Source organism: Cupressus sempervirens, chromosome 9 (genome assembly GCF_028749045.1).
Source record: "Cupressus sempervirens isolate cs-2001-9-10 chromosome 9, ASM2874904v1, whole genome shotgun sequence".
Taxonomy (NCBI): domain Eukaryota; kingdom Viridiplantae; phylum Streptophyta; class Pinopsida; order Cupressales; family Cupressaceae; genus Cupressus; species Cupressus sempervirens.
The window spans coordinates 612,988,638-613,006,282 of NC_143126.1; positions in this window are offsets into that span (position 1 = coordinate 612,988,638).

Consider the following 17,645-nt stretch of genomic DNA (forward strand, 5'->3'; position numbering starts at 1 on the left):
GAAAGTTAAGTTTTAAGAAGATCATAAATAGAAAAAATTAGAGAAGCGATTTAAACATTTATATTGATTGGAAACATGTGAGTCTTGAGTTTCCTCTGTCTTTTAAAGAACGTTCCTTAGCTAGCAGACCTTATTCCACATTCCATAAGAGTGTCATTGCGTTAAAGATTTAGGAAACCAACTACTCTAAGATAAAGCTTCCCGATCAATAATAATCTAGCCTATTGAGGTACATAATACTTCTCAATTAAACTTGTGTTAATTCAGTATTAATTTTGTAATTAACTACAATTTCAGTATCTGTGTACAGGGGGTGACTGAGAAAACTATTTGAGGTCCAATTTGAAAATATATTTGTAAGGATCTCGACCAAGGTTCACAACTTCGATGATTAATACATTCATTCAGGCTAGAACCTCACTACAAAAAAATAATATATTAAAAATATAGTGAATAATGTCATGTCTAGACCCAAATCAACCAATGAAAGTCAAATCAACATAATGTGGAACAACAATATATGCATTGAGTGGGTTGTCATAAAAAAACTTCAGAATAAAATTCATGTCTAGAATTAAAAGACCTTAAAGAACATTTATGCTTGTAACACAAATGGCCATTCAAAACTGAATATGATTACAATATGTGAAATAGCATTACAAGAACTTGTAATGCTCTTGTGAACATCGTGTTAATTCTTATAAGAATCCCTAAGATGCTTGTTATACTCAAAATTTTGCTGAAATTGAATTAATTTTTATCCTGTCAGTTAATTGGATTAGGGTGATATATGCTTCTTGGATGGAATAATGAGTTTGTGATTAACTCTGTATTAAGATTCATAACATCTTCTAGTTATTTGCAAAGGAAATTTATAAATTAAGCTAATGTCATATGGCTTGCTTGAGAAAGATGTTCGTGTTCTTATTGATGGGTACTAATGACTGTCCACATTTAGTTCTTCAATATCCTATTTGACAAGCTTTCCATAGACATTTCTTTGCCATACTAAGTATTTTTGAAAACATATTTAAGTAGAAGCACTACAGTAGATACTACATGATGTTTTAACAAATAAAGTAATGGGTTAAAGACTATTATTTTCAAGGTATTATGTCATAGTATTTTAACTATAATGATCTTAGACTAATGATATTCTTGAAGGTAACTTCGACATGCAGCAATAGAGACAACCTATAGCCAAGGCTATATTGTACCTACAACCAAAGCCATAAATGCTCATAGCCAAAGCCACTTGTACACATAGCCAAAGCCATGGATGCTTATAACCAAAGTTATGAGTGTTCGCAGCCAAAGCCATGAGTACATGAAGTCGATGATCACAATTGTTTACAACTATTCACCAGAAACAACTTTTTTGCAGTTTTTGAGAAATACTAATAAAGCAAAAAAGAACATCTACTAGTTGGTAGACATAATGACAACTCTCTAGCAATTGAATTTAATTTCATACATGCACATATCTAATTTAATGTCGTACACGAACATATCTAATTTAACATCATACATGAACAAACATATAATATAAAATGATAACCAATAATGTCATATACATTAACAAACACATAATATATTATGATAACCAATAATGTCGTATATGAACAAACATATCATATATTAACCAATAATGTCATACATCAAATATAGAATGTCATATGTACATCAAATGTGTATCAAATATGTCTCTCTGATGCCTATATATATACATGGGGAAGGAAACAAGTCTCTCTCTCTCTCTCTCTCTCTCTCTCTATATATATATATATATATATATATATATATATATGTGTATGTATGTATGTATGTATGTATGTATGTATGTATGTATGTATGTATGTATGTATGTATGTATGTATGTATGTATGTATGTATGTATGTATGTATGTATGTATGTATGTATCGAATATCTCAACTACATCTTTTCCTTCCCACGAGGGGAAGGAAACAAGTCTCTCGACGTCCTCTGTCGTCGTGTGGAGGGAGACAGTGGAGATGATGGGGCCCTCCTGACACGCTCACTTGACCTCTTGTTGAGGCTCTTCTCCAGGTCCAACTGATACAAAGAAAGTAGATATGAACCAATATTTATTATACGTTGAAATCAAATATATGTACACACGAAATCAATTATTTTCTTACCGCCAATAAGTAGTCACTCTATAAGTCCACCTCAAATGCTCATGGACGATCAAGCGTGACAAGACCCTACAAAAATTCAATAAATATAATCACTTATAAATAACATTAGAAATTTTGAGATTAACTATTATAAAAAACAACTAAAACGAAGAAAATTCTTTCATACCTCTGTCAGTGGCTGTGAGCTAGCCACACTTGCGGCCACTCCACTATCAACAAACTGTCGCAGATGAGGAGGTGTGTCTGACATCATGAGCTGCATGTCATACAATACACGTTATATCTAACATGAAACATGGAATAAATATAATCAAATGAATTAAATTAACATGAAACAACTGTACCTGTGTGAAGCTCGTATGATGTCTCTACTCTACATTTGTGGTAAAGATTGAGGGTCCTATGGAGAACTGATGCATATGCATAATTTTTTTTTTTCAATCCTTAATATGATTATGTAATAAATATATGTATTAATTAAAATGATTAAATTGATACATACCTCAAGACTCGTTGAAGGGACAAAAAATGGGCCTAGAGGATTGTTGCTAGGCCTAGCAACACTTTGACCCTAAATTTTGAACAATGTCAATAAATGCTAATTAATTAATCATTCACTATACATATGAAATGTGATCAAATTAGTAATTTACCTGTGTGTCAATGCCAAATGTCTCGTTTAGGAACTGATCGGTGATAAGTCCATCATCTGCACCATCTTCGGCATGAGTGCCAAATATGCATAGGGATCCGCATGAAGTGCACATGTGGCCATGACGCATAGAAGGCTCCTCCTCAACTAATGGGCTCGTGGAATGGATGAGGGTTTGCATCAAAGCATTAATGGTCCCTAGAGTGCTGGCCTCTACATGTTCCTTCACAACTGAAGGAATAATCACATGCTCGTGTTGTGGATGGACCACAGGTGCCCTAACTACATTAGGGTCACGATGTGCTCCTAACCTCTCAAATGATGACCCCCCACCTCTACCCTGGGAGTCTAACATATCAAAATAATTGGGGATCTCCCCAAGGACAAACTCACAATATAATTTCTTCAAAAAATACATGGGGACCTCGTGATTGTTGCAAGGAGGGGCATCAAAAACCATCCACCATCTATCCCAAAAATTATTTCTAATAGCATCATGTATGCACCAATGGATGGGGAATTGTTTAGTACCCTCTCTAACAATATTTTGCTCACCAGATTTTCTAAATAATGCACATATACTAACTTTTGGTATTTCTTTTTTTTTAACATCTTCATATGACAATTTATTTGCATAAAATCTTTTTTGTTCATCCCTCTTAGCCCGCCAAATATCTAACTGACCACTAACTGAGGCTATCTGAGTGTTAATGGATTCAAGGGATGATGCCAATTGAGCCCTCATTAGATTGGTTTGTCCGAATTCTTTCAACCGAGCAATGAGTCTTTCTAATTCAATTTTGCCTCTCTCTATTTCATTTATTATATTTTCTTGTGTGCCTGGCGGAGGTCTTGCGATTGGTTCAGGTTGTGGAATTTGTTGTTCTTCTTGAGGAGGGTTTTGATTTTGAGGTTCTTGAGGGTTTTGTGGATTTTTCGGTTGATTATGGACATTTTCTGATAAAAAATCAATTGAAATCCAAATAAATAAACAAATCTAAATGAAATTTGTAAAAACCCTACAAAACAATATCAAAAACCAATAAAACAATATGGAAAACATATTAAACAACGTAAAGTTAAGTTTATATCACTTACCTCATCGTCATGGGTGTGCTCGTTATCTTGGATTTCGTCGGTGAGGAGGCATTTTGGCAAATGGTGGTAAAATTTTGATGTCAAACCCGCATATGCGCTGTTGGAGAGCCAAAAAATAAGATGAAAATGATGGGTTGCGAGTTTGCAGCCCATCATATACCTTTTTTGGCATCAGAATAGCGCGTACGCGCTACTAAAAATTAAGAAAAAAAAAAAAAAAAAAAAAAACTTGTCATCTTTTTGGCACCACAACTCGGTGCATATGCCCATTTTGCACTTGATTCCAATTCTATGACTTGGAAAAGGTTTGGAAATAGTAAAATAACTTATTTCCAAATGCTCAGCCCTTTACCAATTCCCAAACTCCTGCAAAGTTGTCAGCATTTTTTCAATTTTGCTTTGACAACTTTTGCAATTTTTTGCAATTTTTGACATCTTAACTCCTAGATGCCTAAAACTTAACCTAATAACCCTAAGGACCTTTATAACCTTCTAAGAAACATAAAATTCTTTTTTGCCTTGAAAAATCACCTATATTGCTCATTTTTATGCCTAAAAAGTGCCCCATAAGCATATTTGACAAAAAACACCACAAATACAAATAATGACCAAGGGTGACTTCCAAGCATGGAAAGAGTCTATTTAGGTCCAAACTAACATGAATCCAACATTAGATTCAAACTATGCAACTTTCATTGGCTAGTTGCTTCACAAACTTAAGAGTAGGCTTGTAGCCTTAAACATGGAAAATCACAAACATCTCCTCACAACCCAAAGAAAATAATCATTTATTTGGATACCCTTTTGGGTTTTATACAACATACTAAAGCCTTGGGATCTCAAGAGAAGTATGCAACAACTGATTTTTTTAAGGCTCACTTAGGAATGTAGGCAATTAGGCATCCATTAACAAAGGAAGTACCCTACCCCTTGAGCAAAAATTCAATCTAGAAATTGGAACATGAGGGGGATCATTTAAGATGATCACATACCAAGTTTAAAGCCTCAAAACCTTTGTTGTAGTGAGTTATCGAAGATGTTGCTATGAATTTCTAGCATGCACATAGATCTTGCATGCCTAGGGCATCAAGTTTTTCTCTCTGACCTCATTCTTTTGACATAAAACCAAAAGGAACATAAAAAAAGTTTTCCTAACTCAAATTCCACCAAGGGTCGTTAATTTCCCATGGTGGAATCTCAAGATATGAGGGAAAATAGATGAAACCCTAGGTAATGGCACAAAATGGGGACAACAGTTAGTAAAATGGGAATATCTTGAGTTGTAGAGTGAATTAGAACCTCATTCCAAGTGCAACAGAAAGAAGATTCACAAATATATCTAACCATACTAGATATCCATACTTATATGTGATCAACTTGACCAATGAGCAGCAAACATTGAATAAAACTTAGAATTTCTGCCTTTTTCTTTATTTTTTCAATTTTGTATGGCTTGTACAGATTGGTAGTAGTGAAATTTTGGTATGGTTGGATAGAGGATTGATTTATGTTCCATTGCATTTGGTTTGAAGTCTTTATCTTATCTACAACAAAAGTTACATCAATTTTTGTAGAGGTTGGTCAAATTTACCCTAAATCTGAGGGTTTCTTCAAGATGGCCTCCTAACTTGCAATTCCATCATGGGATTTGAATGCTACTTTGGGGGATGCAAGTTACAAGAGGGCACTTCAAGATGGCAGAGATTTAGAACTTTAGGTGTAGGATACCTATTTTTACCAGCAAGCCCTAAACTGAAAATTGCATTATGTCTAGTCTAGATTTGAAGAAGAAAGAAGGTTCAAGCTTCCAAATTGATTGATTTGACCCAGGTGAAGGGTGTAGGAGGATGAATTGTATTTGAAGAAGAGTTCCAAGGGGTGGAGTCAGGTTTGTGAACCCATTTACTCATACTTCCTTTGTAACCCAGCCTAATTTGGCCAATTAGGTCTATGACTCAAATTGGGTGTTAGTTGGTGCTAGAATAGAGTCAGAGTTTGATCTTTTGGAATCTCTAAGAGGTGGTTAAAGGGTGTCTAAAGAGGTGAAAAGATAGTGTGACCCTTTGCAAAGTTTGGGAGTTTGACTAAGAAAGCTAGGATTAGCCCTATTAGAAATGCCGGTAACAATTATGCAAATTAGTTGTTGGGGGTTTGAGAAATTTAAAGTTGGGTGTTTTTGAGAGATTAGGTCCATAGAAATATTTTCTATTGGGAAAGTTGAGTTCTAAACCCATCTAGGGAGAATTTTCCTTTTTAGGCCTATTGAAGAAGGGGAGTCCCTAAGAAGTTGTGATTGATCTAAGTCAGTTGAGAACCCTAGTGGTGCAGGGCACCTAAGGCTCTTAGGCATGAATTCAAGGTGTTTAGTAGATTAGAATCATTAGGAAAGAAGTTTGATCCATACTTGTAATAAAAGACTCAATTGTAAGGTACAATGGCACATTGGTGTGGTTATAAGCCAAGTGACCATTTGTAACCAAGGAGTCACAATAGGAATGATTTTGAGTATTTTGATGTTTTAAGGATTTTTTAGGTGGATTTGAGTCATTAAGACACCTTTGGATTAAACGTTTGTAAAAAAGTGCAAATGTGCAAGAAAGTTGCAAAATGGAAAAAGTTGCTAAAGAACAATTTTTACAATTTTTGTTGTCAAGCTAAAAAAAGGAAGTTTGTATGGTCTTCCAACCACCCAAATGGAAGTTCTAACCATTGGAAGGCACTTATTTAAGGTCTCCACACATGGGGAAGGTCATTATACGGACGAGTGGACAACATTTGGTGAATAAAACTCAAAATTTCTGCCTTTTTTTACTATTTTTTCAATTATGTATAGCCTGTACAGATTGGGAGTGGCACAAGTTGCATATGGTTGGATAGAGGTTTGAGTGAGGATTCCATTTCATTTGGTTTGAAGTGTGTATCTTATCTAGAACAAAAGTTATAGGAGATTTTGTGAAGGTTACCTGGATTTACCCTAAATCTGAGGGTTCAACAAGATGGCCTCCTAACTTGTAAACCCACTGTGGGATTTCAATGCCACTTTGTGGAATGAAAGCTAGGAGAGGGGTCTTTAAGATGGCAGAGTTTCAAGGTTGTAGGAGTAGGGCATCTATTTTTACCAGCAAGCCCTAGACTGAACATAGTCTTATGTCTAGTTTAGTTTTGAAGAAAAAAGAAGGATCAGACTCCCAAGCTGATTAAGTTGACCCAGGTGAAGGGTGTAGAAGTAAAAATTTAAGGTGTAGAATAGATCCAAGGGGTTGAACCAAGTTTGTGAACCCATTTGTTTATGTTTTCCTTATAACCCAACCTAAATTGGCCATTTAGGACTGTGACACAAAGTGGGCATAACTTGATGCTAGAGTAGAGTTTGTGATTGATACTTTGGAATCTTAGAGGAGTGGTTGAAGGGTTTTTAGTGATGTAAAAACATTGTATGGTCCTTTGTATAGTTTGGGAGTTTGACCATTGAAACTAGGAATTGTCCTAATAAGAAGTGTTGGTAACAGTTTTTGCAATTTGATTGTTGAGTGTGAGAAACTTCAAAATTAGGGTTTTCTTATTGGTTTGAGTCTATTAAAAACCATTTCCATTAGAAAAGTTGAGTGTTGGAACCATTTAAGAAGTATTTGTCATTTTAAGCCTATTGGTGATAGGGAGTCCCTAAGTGTTGTGGTTGGTCCAAGTTGTTTGAGCACCCTAGGTTTGAGGGTTGGGCTTGTGAAGTGGAGTCTACTTAGAGATAGAATCTACCTATGTTAGAGGTTTATTGGATCATTCATTAACCTTGGAAGAAGACCTAGTTGTTGTTTGATGCAGAGTAAGCACAAGGAAGCACCAGACAATCAACCTTCCACCCTCCAAACTCCACAAGGGTAAAGAAAATGCTATGACTCACTTCCAAATGGATATTACTCTAATATTACAACTTTCCAACAGGTTTACAAACCCAACTCTCCAAAGAAGACAAGAATCCAACTTCTTACTACTTCGATCAACAATGGCCTACTACCCCCAAACTTGGCAAAAGTGGGTATATGGTGTTCCCAAGCTTTCTAACACCAATGATGGCTTGAGGAAACCTTAACATGACCAAAATAATGCAAATCATTAATTAGAACTACTGCAAAACAACCCACAAAACAGAATGCAACATTTGACCTACTAGGCAATTAGGCCTCTTACTTCAGTTTTTTAGCAATAACTCAAAATGCTTCCAAAGGACCTGGTCAACAAAGTATAGTTTTAGATACCCTTTTCCAAGGATTAAAAGACTCCAAAGTTTGAAAACTTCACTCCACTCCAACATGCCTTAACCCCAACCATGCACTTAGGCCTAATTAACAACTTTAGGCGTGGTCTACAAGGTAATGGCCAAGAAATGGGTTCATGGAATCAATCTTCCAAATCCAGAGTGTTCTCCTAACCCAAATAAAAGTTTTTTGCTAATTCACCAAGTCCTCAACTCCTTTTCTTCGCATTACTCAACCAAATTGCACAAACAAGGTCTAATACATGGGTAATATTAGACCTAGGGCTTGCTCCCATAAATCTTTGTTCTAGCCTCCTATCTCAAGACATTTAAAATATGATGATGCATTTCCCTAACTTGCTCCATACAAATTTGGAACAATTTCCAACGGCGGAGTTTCAAGTTAGGGCCATTTCTTTGGCCAAACCCTTGTTTTGAGGGTTTCACAAGGCAGTGACTAAGAAAAACCAATAACTTGATTATCCTGATTGATGAACACTTAAAATAAAAACCAAAACTTCATAAATAAGTAGGGTTATCAAATTAGTACAAAAGTTTTGACTTCCCAATCACTGCAGGCTGTATGGTACGAAAAAACTAGTTAAAATAGTCTAGAAACGAAAGATTTTATTGATTATAAAGAGCAAGTACATATGTTTGTTCATGTTATCCCTCCCCTCTAGTGTCTAGAGCCTTTATAGGGCATTACAAATGCATAGAACCACCCCATGACAGTTTTAGCCGTTCGGAGTGGTTTTTTGAAAAAGTTGTCAAATTATTGCAAAAGTTGCTAATGCAACTTTTGCAATTTTTGCCATTTTGACAAACCTTCTTCCTAATTCAATTCTAACCATTCCTAAATGTTATTCTAAGACTCAAAACACCTAAACTATCCTAACAAACATAAAATAAACCAAAATTCCACCTTTTGGACCAAATGATGCCCAGGTTCATATTAACACCTTGGGGTCTTGTATCCATTAGATGGATGGATGGCCTTGAGGAGATTTTCTTAATCAATCCTAAGGCCTTATTACATTGAAAAAAAAAAACATTTTTATTAGGTGATCTGCACCACTATTTGGAGGTTGAAAGCAAGTTAAGGTGTTGATTGGAGTTTGGAAGGCTTGTATGACAGTTCAGTTTTGGAGGACTTATATTTGGTTGCAACACTTGTCCTTTTGAAGGTTTAAAAAACTCCATAAAGGGTATCTAGAATGCCAACTGGTTGGGGAGTTCCTTTGGAATTTTTTATAATTATTGCACATTTTGTCTTGGACGGGCTAGTAGCCTTAATTGCTGCATTCTCAAATAGTGCCATGAAACTCGTGTTGAACATGTTGTTTGGTCTTGATTCTTGGGTCTTGCTGACATATTGAATCCCTTATTATGCTATTCAACTTTATTTGTAAGGATCCACCATTTTTGGAGCATTGAGTCAAGTTTGAAGTTGCATGGATTAATGCTAAGTGTTGCATTATTTGGACAGAACTATGGAACTCGTGTTCAAGTTGTTGTATGGCCTTATTTTTTTGGTTTTGGTGATATATGGAACCCACTATACATGTTGAGAGTCTTAATTTGTGAAGATCCACCATTTCTTGGGTGTTGAATCAAGTTGCTAGGTGTCAAGTTTATGGATTAATGTTGATCCATTTGTGTTGTTGTTGTGTCAAGGTGTAAAGGTTTAGGTGTTTGGGGATTTTGTGAGGTGCTTATTGTTATTGTTCTTGCTGCTACTCTTCTTCCTTCACCTTACCCTCTAAAGATTCTCCCATCTCTAGATTAAGTTGCTTCTTCTTTTCCTTCAAATATCTTTCACTCCTCTCAACTAATTTGTACATTTTATCCTTTGTAGTCTTGAGTGCTTCAGTGTTCCAATCCATTTTGGGGATTAGTTTTTTAAAATTTTGTTTTGACCATAGGCAAGCTCAAGAACTTTATCGTCATCTCACTTCATATGACATTTTTGCAATCCATTCAATCTTCATTTGATGAGCATTGAGGTGTGAATAACTTCATTAGACTTCATATTCTGGTGTAGGAGCACCTAGGAGGGCAAGTGAATCATTGAAAACACCAAGGACTAAGGAGGAGATCTTGACAACAAAGCCAATAAATTGGAATATTTTGAAGCCTATTATGGCCTTTTGTAATGAAAAATGCAATGTAATGAATAGATATCCTAAAGGTCCTAATAGAGACCTTAGGTCCAAAATGCAGTGTAAATGGGGCTAATAATGCCTTAGGAATCTAGAAAGGCTCATCAATAGATTCAATTAAGTAATAGGGTCAATAGAAAGGTGTTAGTATTAGTTAGGGGTCAGTTGGAGTTTTTTCATTAAAAGTTTCAAATTTGAAATTAAGCCATAATAGCTATATGCCATTTTGGAGGGGAGCCTCTTAATTGTAATTTTATGAAGATTTAGCAAACCAAACTTGTTGGAAGTGGTTAAGGGGGTTAGTTGCCACCCTCCAAACCAATAAACATGTGTTGTACAACCCTGTACCCATAATAGTACGGACTGTCTCAGATTTTTGTGTATAAATGCATGGTTTTCAATCAAAATTTGAAGAACCTTCGAGTTTGTAAGTTCATTTTGGCTTTGGAATGAATTGAAAAATCTTTTAAGATACATATTGATGGTATTTACATAGTTTTGCATTCAGATTTGAAGACTTGTCCATTGAATCTCCTTACTACTGGCTGTAGCAATCACTTTCATAGGCATTTGATAGTTTTTTTTTTTTGCTTAAACATGGTCATTCCATGAAATGCTTATCTGATTCTTCATGGAATGACAAATTTCTAACTTGTAATATGTATGTTAACTTTGATATGATCAACTAACTAGGAGATTTGGTGGCCACCAAGCAAAAACTTGTGAATAGAAAGGGTAAATTGTAGGGTACAGACCTACAGAAGGGGATTTGCCTTAATGAGGGTAGTGTTTGAGTTTTGAATCATGTTCATGATGTTGAAACATTTATGTTTACACCTTTATTTGATCCAAGAAGTCTTGGCACGTGTGGAATTGAATAAGCCTTAGATATAAGGGTTTTGAGGGGTGAATTAGGGCTTTTGGGGTTAGGGAACCCTTAGACTGAAATTGAATGGGGGATATTCTAATTGGAGTCATTTTAAGAGCCTATGAAAATTTTGGAGTCCAAATCTTAAGTCCTTCTAGTGGTTGCTTTGTAAATGCATCTTTCCTGCATTGTTGAAACAGGGGTAGTGTGAAAGTTCATTGATATTTTCCAAAGGAAGCGTAACTCAATTTTACAAATGTTTTTTATAAGGATAAAGGGTATCTAAAAAATCCATTTTTTCAAGGAGTCTTTTGGGGAAAACAAAAGTTATCCACCTATTTGTCTTGCTATTGTCATAGAGTTATAAATTTACATTGACAACATTTTGGCATGTTGTGCATTTTGGCTTGAAAGGTATTGAAACTCAAGGGAATTTATTGGAACATGCTAGATATGTCAAAAAAAACCTATTGATTCCTTTAAACCTCCTAGAGTTGACTATTTGCGGATTTTGCCCATCAGGACGTAGAAGGGTCACTTGGAACACTTCTACAATTTTGCTCATTTTGGGTTGTTTAAGGGTTCATCATCCTTTCCTCTGCATCATATTCATTTGTGCAATTAGCTCATATATCTTCCATCCTTAGTTTGTGCTTATAGAAATTCCCTAACAACCCTTCTATGCACAACTTGGGGTTAAATGAGTCCCATGCTTCAAATGCATATAGTACCACTTGAGCCATTTCAATTTATTTAGCATTTGCAACATGAAGAGTACAACAAACATGTTGGAAAATATTGTCATAGATATTGAAGGGAAGAGTTATGAGGCAAGTTAAATATAGTAATTTGCATAATTATCTTTGCATGGGCCAAACCATGCATGGAAGGAATTATAATAAAAGCATGTTGGCCACCCATCAACTTTTGGCAAGCCCTCTTAATGTACCCCACCCAACTCCCCCCCACACCCAAAAAAAGAATATGAAGAAACCTCGATTTGAGTGCCTTATTGGGAAAATGTAAAAAGTGAATAAAAATGCACTTGGCCGACCTCATTAAGGTGGCATGATTGTTAAGTGAAAGGGTACCAATGACTACAATATTTTATATGCATCATTATTATAAGTGGTTGTGTCATCAATAAGAAAGAACTGGTCTAGCACACAAGAAACAAAAGTAAAACTATCCCACATGCACACAAGAGAAGAAAAACATGAGAAATCTCTATTTTGCACCTCTTTTTCAATATCATTTTATTGCTTAACTGAATGGTCACCTCAAAGTCATCGTATGGAATAATTTTAGAAAATCTGAAATGGACATATTTAATGTGCACAATATAAGAAACCTCTTTAAATGTATTTTTCACTAACTATTTTTAGGGATCTAGACATGCTTAAACAAAACTACTAAGTTCCACTCATAATATTTGGTTTCATCAAGTGTTTACATTATTGCAAACAACGTCCCAAAAATATCAAAATATAAAAAGTCTTTTGATTCTCTCAACTTATACATCAATTGATCAACATTATCCTTAGAGAGATCTATATTTGTAACTGCCCCATTATCATCAGATTGAGACCTGTTTTCCTTCTTACTTTTTGATGATTGTGATCCTCTGCAATCTAGGCATAAGATGATTAACACAAATGATACTTGAAAAAAAAGCACTAATAAACATTGAGGATGTGAATTGATAATATTGTTTCGTAGATGATTTTGGCGTCTCACCCTTTATTACTCGTGCTTCGACTTTATTAGCCCTCTTTGGTGACCTGCAAATGAAGAATTAGCACAGTAAAAAATCTAAGATAAGATTAATCCACTAAAATTTGAGAATGACAAAAAATGAATCTAGCTTGTCATTAAGAATTATCCATTTGTACAAATCCTTGCTTTCCAAGTTTTATGATAACCCTTGCTTGATGAGTATTGAAAACTTCTCCCATTGTATCCTTGCTTTCGCCAATTTGAAGTTTCTAGTTACATGCACACAATCATGACTTTACATCACAAAGCATTCACATTCTAACAATTTTCACGTTCTTTCATTACATTTTTATTTAAACAACAAATTCTAAAGTTCCACTTATTCAAACAACTAATCTAAAAATGGGTCCTATTAAAGAATCTAATATAAATTCAAATAATGTATCTAGATCCTAAACAAATCAATACATAAAATCTATGATTTAAACTTATCTCATCACTTACACATAATAACAATACCCACCTTGTCATGTGGATAGTCTTGGGGGAGAGGTTGGAACATTGTATTTGGATCCTGGAATTGATCACTCTTTCTCTCTCTCCCTCTCTTCATATTCAATCTAATGAGCCAATTGGATCTACTCTACATTTTAATGTCTCAAGTATTGCCTCGTGGTCTGACTCGCGAACTTTCCAAAGAATCTTATTATGTGGTTTTCCACCATATTTTATCAAGTGGACATTTGATGCGACAACAAGGTTTGAATAATGAAGAATCTTTCTCTCTGTTTGCCAATCCTCAAATAACCACAAGTTAGGGTTCTTCATAGAATATCGTCTAAGCCATATGCCGATTACAACCACTGCACTGACATGGTGCTCTAAACCTTCACCATCTATAACTGAGTGATCCAATTTTTGTTTGGCTTGGACATAATGACACAAATAATAATTTGTCCCTTCTTCATTGTCTTCAGGTGCAATAATAGCAAAAACATGGCCTGCAGTGATAAATGTACAAAATGCGGTCATTAATTCAGAAAATACTTATGTAAAAGTTATAAAGTTACATATTGAAATTACAAATATATATAAATATATATATTACCAGGTTGCACTAGATCTAACAAGCAGTCAAAGTCAATAGACAAATCCATCTATACCATTTCCAGTGCTTGTGGGGGACGATAGGTGTCAATTGGGTCCAAAACCCATATATCCCATTTGTCCACCCATTTAGTCAACTCACAATCATCCCAATTTTCCTTTGTACATGATGGATAATAGCATGCCATTTTTCTTGTGTGGATACTCCATGAATCTGCATCAGAGCTTCTAAAAGAATGCAACTCAATGGATCTTATTAGTGTGCAACTGATATGGTGCAACGTTAGTATTATCTATCAACAAAAAAAATCTATGAACCATAGACTCACCTTCCTTACCTGGACCCATTGTAGTGTTACACCATTGGATGATGGATTTTGCATCTGTCAATATTGCTCCATCTTTGTACTTTAGTTCTTCACGAGCTAGGGCTCTTTTGATGCATGAGCCTACACCATCATGCTCTCCCTTTCCATGACCAGCCTTTGTGAAATTCTACATAGATTGAATTCTACACAACATGTGCATCCTGCTTAACCAATAATACATATTTGCATTCTTGAATTGAGATGCACAATTGTTTAACTAAATATTGTGCTAATGATATGTGATGCCCCTGTTAGCCAAATCTCCATAAAATAGTTGAAAACAACCCCTATACAAAGTCCATAGAATGTGATTGATCATCGCTGATGTAAAAATTGTACTCCCTCAAAATCTTCCTATCATCCTCTGTACTTGTAGGTGAATGCATGAATGTTATGTGAACAAATATGGAAACCTGTTGAGAAGTATAATACTTTGCTTGCACCTCATTTTGTGGTTGTAGTGTGTAGTTCTCTATGAAGTCTACAACCGAAACAATGGTATCCAATGGAAATGTATCCTTGCACAACTTGAATTGCAAATCCAGCCATCGAGCTCTATGTGTATGCCTTGCATACTCGTAAATAATCTTTTCACGAAAAATCTTCATGAACTCATACATTGGAATCTTTTCAATGACTAAATCACATCTTCTGCCCTATTTCCCATCTTTTAAAGCATATGTCACTATCTTACATTTTCCATAATCTACTATTTAATTTTGAATTGCATGTGTACTATCCATATGTTGACAAGTTGATAAAAGTTGCAAAGAACCCACAAAATAAACATGTACCATCCAAGCATGATGTCTTGTAAAATTGTTGGCCATCCCCTATTTCACATAAAATGTTGAATATGAATTCCCTTGAAGATCTTGGTGGCTCATTCATGTCACAATCCTACAAAACAAACTTAATTTGCAAAAACACACATATATGCCTAAAAACATCAAAATGGTTAAAAAATTCAATATGTATCCTACAACAAGTTGTGTGTGTGATTTATCTCGACATAAAAAGGTTTACCCATCTCAAAAAATCTTTGACTTATTCGAATTCGAGGATACATACCAATAAATTTTGCAAAAAAATTGTGTCTAAGTTGAGTCCAAAAAAAAATTTCGCATGTGGCTTGCGATTTTGGCTACCAATCCTCCTTCTTACAACATCTCTTTGATTAGGGGAAACACGTGTGTTATTTTTTCAAAAATCTTCAATCAATGATTTCAAAGTTTCACTAATTTCTTTACCCTTTCGCGGTAGTCTACCGCTAAATGTCCATAACTCTATTTTTTTTGGATCTTCCAATCTCTCATGCCTTAGCATGGCTCTCCTTAGAGTACCTCTACCAATTTTTAATGTTTTTGTTTGTCTTTCTCATGAGTTGAGCTTTCTTCATTTGGCTACTTACTATTGTCGATGTAAGTACTTGTCTTGCGATATTACTATCTTTGGTGTGTGATTTAGAACCCACTTTGTTATAAACACTCATTAGATTCTTTACAATATTTTTTTCATTTGAATCATCCATCGTTCTTAGCCCAAGAATCTTCATGATAGGCCTAAATTTTAAATTCCTCATCATTTCAAAAAATGATTGGCATTGACCTATAATATTTAATTCTTCAAAAATAATCTTCACATATGATTAACTTTTCTTTGACAAGTACACTTGCTAATCTTGTCAGACATTGATTTCAAAATATTAATATCAATATTAATCAAATATTTCGGTCTTCTAAAATGAATTCTAGAAGGTGTTATAATCTCTTCAATTCCCTCAACATTTTGAATATCAACATAAGTTGAGTGTATTGTGTACCTTGAACCAAAGATGATGTGCCTTGGCAATAAGATGCAAAAGATGGAATATCACCTAGAGATGTGTTTGATGTTGTGCCTTCAACATAACATGATGGAGTGTGTACATCATCGGATCTACAAATTAGTGTCTCTTCAACATGAGAGAATGATATGACTCCAATATTGGAAGATGGTGTAGCTTCACAATTCAATTGTCTTCTTGAGTGTAGCAGTCTCATTCGTTCTCTTTGTCTTTCCAATTCTTCCTCTTTGTTTCTTTGTACCAGTGTTCTTGATGCTCTTTGAAAGTCAATTCTTCATTATTGCTTTGCAATTTTTTTTTGTTCACGTAGTAGTTTCATTTTATCTCTTTTAATTGCCAAATCTCTCTCCCTATCTTCATTTGTTTGAGTTTTTTGGTTTCTTCCTTGGCATGATGATGATTTCTACATATCAAATTATTCAAACATCTGAATTACTTACAATGTGTAAATTACAAATTATTCAAATACATATAAAAATTATAATTATTTGAATGAATACACAATATATATCAAACAACTTATCAAATTTATAACCATTTCGAAATAACATTTCATTCAAACATACAAATTTCAATGAATTCACTATATATAATTAAACAACATGTCAAATTATAATCAAATTTGTATTTATATATCAACAAAGAATATTGAAAATGGATTGCATTAACCTTTTCTATACAAGGAATATTCAAAAAGTCTTCAAATCGCGTATCCAATGATTCAATTTAGTGTTTGCTAGCTTCAAAATGTCTTGAAATAGTGTTTGCTATGTTGAAACCCGTGATTTCTATCGAAATAAAAAAAAGCACAACAGACCAAAAGAAAAGATGGATGAAATGGGCCCCAAAGTTGCTTTTTGCCCATTTTTGGGTGATTCCACATAGTGTGTATGCACTATAGTGCGTATGCACTATGTTAAAACACATCACTCTCTATTCTCTCTACTCTCTATCCTCCCTATTCTCTCTCTCCTCTCCCATCCCTAATCTCTCTCAGCCTCTCTCTCCTCTCCCACCCCCTACTCTCTCTCACTCTCCCTTTCCCATCACCTACTCTCTCTCACTCTCCCTCTCCCATCACCTACTCTCTCCCATCCCCTACTCTCTCTCTCTCTCTCACACACACACACACACACACACACACACACACACACACACACACACACACACACACACACACATTGCCTACTCTCTCTCACTCTCCCTCTCCCATCCCCTGCTCTCTCTCTCCCCCTCTCCCATCCCCTCCTCTCTCTCTCGCTCTCCCTCTCCCACTACCTACTCTCTCTCTCTCTCCCTCTCTCACCCTCTCTCCTCTCCCATCCCCTACTCTTTAGATCTCTCACACACACTCCCATCCTCCCTCTCCCACTACCTACTATCTCTCTCTCTCCCCCATCCCCCACTCTCTCACAC